The 7,881-nt window shown below is 44.2% G+C and overlaps 1 non-coding gene across 1 annotated transcript; it reads left to right on the forward strand.

Moving 5' to 3' along the window:
* The first annotated feature begins 7,087 nt into the window (after positions 1-7,087).
* On the forward strand, positions 7,088-7,159 carry TRNAS-CGA (transfer RNA serine (anticodon CGA)). The gene has a single exon. It is a non-coding gene; the product is annotated as a tRNA-Ser (tRNA).
* The last annotated feature ends 722 nt before the right edge of the window (positions 7,160-7,881 follow it).

A 7,881-nucleotide genomic window follows, 5' to 3' on the forward strand; every position in this document is an offset into this window, starting at 1 on the left:
GCTTTCAATGTGAAGGAAAGATAATTGAGGGTCATTAAGGGTAACGAACTCGCTTCCAACAGAAAGCAAGCATGATAAGGGGAGGCTGCAATTCAAGTGCGAGAATGAGATTACGAAGCTAGCAGAGATGATATCGACGCAGCTGGCACAGGACAGGATTAATTGGAGAGTAATTGGACTGGCCTTTCTCCCGCAGGTTGATGATGATGATAATAAAGAGAGGTCCACATGGCTTATTCGCCGGCTACTTTCTGGTTTTAGCTGTTTGGGCGAAGCTGCTTTTAGCAGTGGTTTCTTTTATGAAAGGAAGCATTCACCAAACGCACTGCAGAGAGAAACCGCAAGTAATTCGCAGCCAAAGAAGAAGGTTTGTCTTTTCTTCAGTTATCTTCTGTTTTCTTTTTCTGTAGCGCTCCGTGCGCCCTAAAAACGGTCATAAAAAAATCCTAAGCTAGGTGGACTACTTATCTAAATGGCTTTTTCCCCTAGACACCACTCTAGCTAGCGGAGCTACATTCTTCCGTGCACAATTCTTCACTGTTACCGCGGACGAGACTTCCATCCCGATTCCAGACCCTGCGTCACTCCGTTTTGTTGTGTCTTGGCGGTCGGCGCAAAGACTGGTAGCGAGATCCGGTGCGTTGAAGAAATCACTTCGCCCCCTTGAAGCAATAATGGGAAGAACCTCGCTGCAGAAGGATAAGTGTTGGGTCGTAAAGAATGGGGATGATAAGGACCGACCTTAAGCAGTTTTCAGGTCGACTGTGTCGCAGTACTCCTAAGTACCTGTCGCAAAATATCGCTGGTTGTTTGAGCTGAAGTAACCAGGCACCCCGGAACAAAAGCCTGGTAAGAGCGAAGACAGTAGAACGATGAAAAAAAAAAAAAGAACTGCTCTCATTACTTTGCCCATCTTAGAGTGAAGGCTTTTGTAGCCTGTGGTCTGGTCCCACTAGAATCCAGATCAGTCGTTCCGACGTGTACTGGTATCTTGTAGCAACGTCGAGGGTGGAGGATAGCCCTACCTTCAACTCACAGCCAGCTCACAAAAGAACAGGCAAGCGGTTTGAAGCGGCTCTAGAGAATCAATTACCCTAATTTACACATAGGGCCGCTTGTTCGCTCTGCGGCGAGTTGACCACACTGTATAACGCCTTGAGGGGCTGCCAATCTAACAAGGCAGTCCACAATGTACAAAATCATCATAGGGACAGTGGGAAAAGGCCTATACGAGGGGGTACCCAAAAGAAACCGGACTAAATTTTTTGCTCGGCAACGCTTCTGTGGTACCGCGTTTTGCCACTAGGAGCGCATAGAACGAACATTCCAGAGTCAGTAAGCCGAGTGCCGTCGTTGAAGGAGGTCAGACTAGTTTAGGCAGAGTTTTAGAGTGACGACTGTTTTGAGTGAACGTCGTTTTTGCAATGGCTGATTTTCGTGAACAGCGTGCGCCGGTGAAATTACGATTTTTGCTCGGAATAAGTTGCATGGAAACTCTTGAAATATTAAGAAAGACGTACAAGGACGATGCTATGGGGACAACTCAAGTGTTCCTGAATCGAATCCTGAATCAAAGCAACAATCATGCCAATGGAAAACTTCAAATTCACCTCGCCTCAAGAAAGCTCGTCAGCTTAAACCAAACCTCAAAACAATGCTGATTTGTTTTTTCGACGTGAGAGGAGTCGTCCATTGAGAATTTGTTCCGCAGGGTCAGACAGTTAGCCAGGCTTTCTACTTGGATGTTTTGAAAAGATTGGGCAACAGTGTGCGGTGGAAGCGGCCAGATTTGTGGCGGTTGGGTGACTGGTTTTTCCATCATGGCAATGCCCCTGCTCACACCGCCCTGTCTCTACGACAATTTTGGACCAAAAATGGCATGACCCTATTCCTCAACCCTCATACTCTCCCGACCTTGCCCCGTGCTACTTTCTTTGTTTCCTAGAATGAAAAAATAGGTGAATGGAAAGCGTTTCGCTGATGTTGCTGAGGTGAAGAAAAAAACGACGGAGGCACTGTGAAGCATCACAAAAGATGATTTTAAACAATGTTTTGAAAAATGGAATGAAAGATTCGACAAGCGTATCATTACAAGTGGGGAATACTTTGAAGGAGATTGGAGGTCTGTGCTTAAAATGTGAAGAAATAAGTTCAAACAAAAATAAGTCCGGTTTCTTTTGGGTACCCCCTCGTATCAGCTAAAACTTGGATATATCAGCGGTGCCTTGTGCCTCGGGCGAAAGCTACTGCTGTCTCGGTGTGGGTCCTGCAATAGAAGCTTCACCCAAATGTGAAGCAAGGCTTCTTTATAAACGTTTTTTCTTCATTCTAGTCATCAATGGGCTTCGTGTTACTGAGTAGCATGGGGCCACAAGGTTATCTGAAACTGAACTTCATGTTTTGCCAGCGAGGATATTTTCTCGCCAGCCATTACAGCAGAGCTGTCAGTACATAACTGGTCCGCAATACACGCGACGTATTCCTGACGACGCGTCTAAAAATATGGCCCTTGTGGGTAAAGCCATCATGGAAAGTACTGCGTAGGGAGTGGGTCAGGAAAAGAAACTGAAGCAGCTGTTCTCCTTGCGTTGGCTGTACAAATTTGTATCCGGTGGCAGCGATGCTACAGTAGAAGGCAAAGGGAAGTGCATGACTACAGTTGGGGTCATAGTGGGGGCCATAGAGAGATGTTACAGTACAGGGGAGGTTCAGTGCAGAGGTGCCACAGTATAGAAGTGTGACTGTACTCCGGTGTTACAGGACGAAAGTGTCACATTAAAGGGGGGTTTACGGTTCAGGAAAGCAGTCCTGTGGCTCTTATTAGGGCCCTCGTATGCAACTCTGCACATTATTCAAGCCACGTTCGGGGTGTGGTGCCGATAATAGCGTCGTGAAACGGCTCTTCACGTGGCACCCGCCATATTGCACTTTGAACTTGGCTCACGGTGCAGATGTCGTCATGGTTAGAGCAAGAGCACATCATGGAAATATTTCACCACATCACCTAAAAGCATAGCAAATGACTTTCAAGGCGCTTTATGGTGTCCATTCTGCCTGCTAGCCTTTTGATTTGAAATAGAAACGATATACAAAGCGGTCATGGTAACATGAATTCTGGCCTAAAAACAAAAAACAAACATGAACATGCTGCAGGACTGACACAAGCGTCGTCACGGACGATCGCATAAAACGTGTAATGAAGATAACATGACTGAATTCTAACCCGAGTGTTGAGACTCAACTGATCATGTTTTCAAATGCGGGGCGTACGCATGAGCTGTCAATCAACAGTCGACAAGATATACCTGACATGGGAATTTCTGCCGGGGTGCCGGGGAAGTATTACCGCGACGAAACATATGAAACTTAAACGAAGCGCTAAAGTGTCTCTCAGTTGGACTGCCTATTTTGAATGACTCGCGACTAGAAACGATCCTTTGCTGGCTCTGATATTGCAGACGAAGATTGATTCAGCCGCAGTCACTATGGGGGTGCGCTAGCAGGCGCTATCTTGTGTTCTTTTAGGACATCGTGGGCTTCCCTCTGAGCATAGGAAAGATGCTCTGAGAAGACCTATTTTTGTTAAAAAACACGCCATTTGTAGCTTCTTGTTTACACGCGTTTAAAACGGCGATCGCGATTTTTCAATCAACTTCGTAACGAGCTTCGTAAAGAAACGTCCCGTGAGCCTGAAGTGACGTAACAGTTAATCAGGCAATGTTAATGAAGTATTTAATTTAGCACGAAATGAAAAACAGCCTCTCCTGCTGCAGGCAAGCGCCAAGAATATTGCATCAGGCAATTTGATGGCGTGCACCAGTTCCTTTTCTCCTTTATCGTACTCGGGATCACGTCAAGCGGACCCCTCTATACCTTTGAGCGATGTGGCGTAAGCTCCTGCTCTGAGTTTTATTGTTTTGAACTAAGTTCAAGTTTTCTAAATATGTGCCCTAAGCGCGAACTTTAATTTAAGAAAATATAATCAAATTATTTGCTTTAACTTTTGTTATTAAGTGACCAAACTTGTGATGATGCCAGATGGAGGATTATTGGACTTTAAGCATAAAAAAAATTGTTTTCAGAGAAAAGGCCAAACTCCACCAAGATAAGGCAGGAGGAGTTCTCTGTGTGGCTGATAAAGCCAAGAGGTTTCTCGAGAGCCTTCAGCTCAGAATTTAGCGGAGCCCAGATGGTTTTCAAAGCTTTTCTTCACGCCACAATCGCCCGCTGGCTGGATATTGCACTTTTTGGCTACCTGGCTCCGATGAGGAGGGGAAACTGAAAGTCACAACGAACCTTTAGGGTGTCTGATTCGCTATTGTGGGCCGCGAAAGGAGGGCAAAGAAAAAATTCGTAGCTTAAGTTTCGCCCCCCCCCCCCCCCCGTTCTCCAACCCCCTGCCCCCAATCGACGCACAAAAGCGACAACGATAGCTCCAACGCAATTTTTTTTCCCTCCGTGAAGTGTGCCAGATCCGAAGAATGCATGCACTAATGCTACCGTTCCTAGTAATACTGATGCTACTATTAAGCCCCTACCAGAACTACAGCTACTACCACTACGACTGCTACTCTTTCTACTCGTTTTCTACTGGCTACTAGTGGGTTTCCACTTCAACTCCTGTACTACTATTACTACATCTGCTGCTACTCCTACTAATATTACTACAACGTCCGCTACAACTACCACTAGTGCTACTAACACCACACCTGCTATTTTTTCTACAAGTGGTACTTCTAACACTATACTACTAACACTGCTACACTCCTTCTGCAACCCCTATAGGTATTACTACAGCTACTACCACTACTGATACTAATACCACTACGACTGCTAGTACTGTTTCTACTAAGACTGCTGCTTCTACTACACCTACTACTGCTACGAGTGGCGCTACTACTATTAAATCTACCACTATTACTACTACTACTACCACAACTACAACTATTACTACTACTATTACTACTACTACTACTACTACTACTACTACTACTACTACTACTACTACTAATACTACTGCTGCTGCTCTACTCCTCCTCCTACTACCGCTTTTACAACGACCACTCCTACAACTGCTACACTACCGCTATTAGTACCAATACCTCTTCTACTACTACTGCCAGTACTGCTACTGATAGCATGGCTACTAGTACCGGTATTATTATTACGGCAACTATTGCTAGTACTTCTGCTACTGATACCACAACTGTGCTACTTCTGCCGCAATTACTGCAAGTAGTGCTGCTACTGTTATACAATTATTATTACTGCTACTATATGGTCATAGACGCATTGCTTCACAGCGCAGCACCCTCGCGTTGCGTCCCATGTATTGCGCTATGAAGTAATCACTCTTTAATTTAATTTATTTGTTCCTTAAAAACCTGGAGGCATTACATAAGGGCGGGGGGGGGGGGGGGGGGGGGGTGCGTACATATAGGTTCGAGGGTAGTGGCAGAGCACAAAAACAAGAGAGGGGGAAAAATACACGGGGTACAAAAAGAGTACAATAATATAAAAACTAAAAGCAAGAAATAAACAAAGAAAAAAAAAACGGAACAGTTGGCACTTCAGTGTCGCAGTATGAATGATGTTTATGAGAAGTGATTAGGCAGTTTCTCACAGAAAAGGTGGCGATCGGAGCATGTTATTATGTTTTCGGGAACAAATATGAACAAACAAGCCTGAAATGAAACGCTGCGATAATACTTACTTCGTTATCGCGTGATTGCAGATGCCAAATTCTCCGGAGACATCGCTCCCCGCTTATCATGTTCGTTTTCTTTCAGGGCCACACACGGGTAACGTTCGGTTCTGTCCATAGACAAATGCGGGTGTCCCTGTTTACGTCACACAAAGCTGACAGTGGTGCGGTATACCCTACAGCAAGTACTTCTTGCCGAAAGCTGAGTTAAGAAAGGGAAGTAAGAAGAGCAGGAGGAAGAGCAGCGCTCATGAGACGACAACGCAATCGTTCTGGAACGTGGATGTCTTCGAAAATTGTCTTAAGATAGGCAACGTTTGTGCTTCAGGCGAATTGCTTTCCGTTTGATTCGTTAAAAAATGCTGCTGAAAATCTCGCTGCTTGTCACACGCCACCGACAATAACTGGGTTTGAGAAGGTCTGAGACGCAAGAAAGTGCACTCAGACACGCTAAATTCGCAATTATAGGCTTGAAATAGGACGGCTCCTGAGCCGAAGCTGCGGCGAAAAAGAAACTGAGAAAAAACCAGTCACACAAGACGACGGACAAGAAGAGTGTACACACCACAACGACGGTCGTTGTGGTGTGTACACTCTTTTCTCAGTTTACAATGTACCAACTGGCCCGCATTTCAACCCTTCTGCGAAAAAGAAACAAAGAAGAAGAAATGTGAGCCGTAGAATCAACATAATGCTCTAACGGCCAAAAACAACTTAAAAGCGGCGCAATTCATATTTCAAATACCCAAACCCTCGGTAACAAATCGTAGTTGTGTCATTTATAAGGCAGAATGATTACAGGCAAAGATAGTAGGCAATTTCCTAAGCCTTAGGAAAAAAAATGGCCCTGGCTCACTAGCCTATTGAACAGAAAATATCGCCGCAGAAGGAAGAAAAATAGATATTAAAAGTGGAATGAATAGCTTCTTGGAAACAGCCGTTACGAAGGACAAGGAGGGTAATGCGACCGCCAATTATTTTTTCTGCATAAGGAGCACATGACGCAATATAAAGGTATATTTCTTGGCAAGGAGGAACGTCGGGCTACGAAGGGGTTCGCGCGTATTCAAGGCGAATGTTACAAAAGTTGCCACGACTTAAAGCAAACAAGGGAAGGGGTATGAGGGGCTCGTTATAAATATGAGAGAAGCCAACAGCCACAGAAACCAAGGAACAGAGGGGATTTTTAATTAATTTATTTATTTTGTGCTGTTGTTCGATTTAGAATATTACTGAATTTGTTATCGCTTAAAGCTAATTGATTAGAAAAGCAGAAGAAAAAAAGAAGAAAAAAAAAAGGACGTGGGTTGCGCTGATGAACACTCTCAAGGTTAGGTTATTTGTAAAACATAAATACCCCCGAAAGCAGAAGATTTCACAGCCGTCACTGTAGCTCAGCGGTAGAGCACCGGACACGAAATTCGGAGGTCGTGGGTTCGGATCCCACCGGTGGCATGTTGTTGTTTTTTCTTCTGCTTTTCTAATCAATTAGCTTTAAGCGATAACATATTCAGTACTATTCTAAATCAAACAAGAGCACAAAATAAATAAATAAATTAAAAATCCCCTCTCTCCCTTTGTTTCTGTGGCTGTTGGCTTCTATTATATATATATATACGAGTATATATATGGAGAGAGAGAGCTTATCTCCTTTCAGAAACATCTTGCGGTTAGATCTCGCTCTTTATTGCAAACGCTAGCGCCTACTTCTCCTTCAGTACATTCACAGCGGATGGCACACCAGTTACGGCGGCTTCAGGGCAGGTTTCTTAACTTAGCCGGGACAGAAGCTGCTCGCACTTTCCTCCCCCTGGTAATGCCGAGGGTTGGACACGATACAGAGTGGTTGTACTAGGCTAGATTTTCGAAAAATTATGGCCCTGGAACTAAGCAAACCAATTACAGCATCGCCCAAACAGAAAACGGAAACATTTGAGTGCACATTTGGTTGCGCTTAAGGAAAAGTGCGAAAGTTATGTAATTAGAACAGCATTCTTCACGTAAAAATTGGCACGAAAGAAAGAACGATTAGGAAAAAGTCCTACTAAATCAAGACAAATAATTCATTCTTCTTTCAGTCTCAAGAATTTTTTATTTCGTGGTGAAGTATTAGTTAAAATAGGTGGAGAAATATTAGCTGAAATCTGTCTGTTGCTAGCGAGTATATCCTTACTTGG

This window comes from Amblyomma mixtum, chromosome 5 (assembly GCF_055824585.1).
Source record: "Amblyomma mixtum isolate Tamu chromosome 5, ASM5582458v1, whole genome shotgun sequence".
NCBI lineage: Eukaryota > Metazoa > Arthropoda > Arachnida > Ixodida > Ixodidae > Amblyomma > Amblyomma mixtum.